The following is a 1,773-nucleotide window of genomic DNA, read 5'->3' as shown; positions in this document are numbered from 1 at the left end:
AGTTCTAGAAATCTAAATTTAGAATGCAACCTTTAGTTCAGCTAAAGGAAAGGTTCCTTTTGGACCTAACCAGAATAGAATTAGAATCTAATGATCCAACTACCTAAGAGGATATGTCAAAAAAGACTGGAGAATCTCAAAAGATAATGTAGTGGAAACTCCTAACGCTCGAATTGAGTTGTACCCCCAAAAATAAAGTCAAACTTTATTTTATTTACTAAATACTATCATCGGATACCTTTTTTTATCTTCTTATTGGATTGGAGATTTTTGATTTATTATGTTATGGTCAATTGCTTCCTGCTAAATCTAATGAGTTAAAATAGTAAATAAATGAATAGGGTTCAAGCATTAACGTACGAGTTGCACAATGAATCGCCGATTCATAATTATAGGATTATATTAAATTAATTTAGATTCACAAAATTCAATCTTTTTTATCTCTATGTCATTCTATCTTTGTTAGTATTGTTTATAATGACTGATGAATCAAGAATTTTAAATTTGAATTAATTCTATTCTGTTGGTATTTTTTTTTATTGTATCTTGCAAAAAAAAATAGAAGCTTAGGTAAATGTTTTATGAGTCTATGTAGCAAAAGAATATATTTTTTTGGGTGTTTCATGCTTACTATAACTAGTTATTTCGGTTTTCTGTTGGCTGCTTCAACTATAACCTCAGCGCTTTTCATTGGTTTGAACAAAATACGTCTTATTTGAAGTTAACTGAGTCAAGAATAAAAAACAACGAATATTTCTATGAGATTTCAAGTATTCTAAGGTTCTTCTCCATGTCAATTGCTATAAAGGGTAATTGAGATTCACGTATGATTCAGATTAATATTTAGGAATAACTTGTACCTCTCCTTTTCCTTTACTTAAACAAAAAATAAATCGAAATGATTGAAGTTCTTCTATTTGGAATTGTGTTAGGTCTAATTCCTATTACTTTGGCAGGATTATTTGTAACGGCGTATTTACAATACAGACGGGGTGATCAACTGGACCTTTGATTGATTAAGTAAGATTTCAATCTTTTTTTTTGATTGACCTCCTCTTTGCAGGAGGTCAAATTGCAGTTGTAATTCAACTTTTGAAGGTAGTTTATTGTTATTCACTACAACAAAGAATATAGTCACGCTCTGTAGGATTTGAACCTACGACATCGGGTTTTGGAGACCCACGTTCTACCGAGCTGAACTAAGAGCGCTTTCTTATGATAGAAAATACAACTGTAGGGAAAAGAATTCCTTTTGTACGCTTAGCGTAAATCAAGAAAATAAATCTTGGATGCATAGAGTAGGATAATAATGAAAGATTATGTCTAATTTTAAGCGATCTCAATTAATCCCCCGTTACTGCCCATAGGAGGAGTAATAGGTAGGGATGACAGGATTTGAACCCGTGACATTTTGTACCCAAAACAAACGCGCTACCAAGCTGCGCTACATCCCTTTTTTCAATTGTTGTACAGTGTCATTGTACAAAAGCCCGGCCTTGTTTTCCACATTATTATTTTATTCTTTATCTATCATATCATAAAATTGTCTTGCCATTTCTTTTTTATTTTTTTGTTTCATATACATATAATAAACTATATACATCTGAAATGATGTATAAGCACAAAAAGAATGACAATTTTGTGTTGATCTTGAGGAAGAGGGGATCTTTTTTTCGATTTTATAGGGGAAGCACCGTCTACTCGCTGATTGCACATAGACATTTTAGTTAGAAATGTTGCATAACATAAAAATACGAGCGATCCTTTAGTTAC

The 1,773-nt window shown here is 31.8% G+C and overlaps 2 non-coding genes across 2 annotated transcripts; both read right to left on the bottom strand.

The window, feature by feature from the left end:
* Window positions 1–1,135: 1,135 nt before the first annotated feature.
* TRNAW-CCA (transfer RNA tryptophan (anticodon CCA)) lies at window positions 1,136–1,209 on the bottom strand. The gene has a single exon. It is a non-coding gene; the product is annotated as a tRNA-Trp (tRNA).
* A 171-nt stretch (window positions 1,210–1,380) lies between these two features.
* On the bottom strand, window positions 1,381–1,454 carry TRNAP-UGG (transfer RNA proline (anticodon UGG)). Its single transcript has one exon. It is a non-coding gene; the product is annotated as a tRNA-Pro (tRNA).
* Between the last annotated feature and the right edge of the window lie 319 nt (window positions 1,455–1,773).

The sequence above is a fragment of the Wolffia australiana genome, chromosome 5 (assembly GCF_029677425.1).
Source record: "Wolffia australiana isolate 7733 chromosome 5, ASM2967742v1".
In the NCBI taxonomy this organism is placed as follows: Eukaryota; Viridiplantae; Streptophyta; class Magnoliopsida; order Alismatales; family Araceae; genus Wolffia; species Wolffia australiana.
This window is presented reverse-complemented; position numbering and strand designations above follow the sequence as displayed.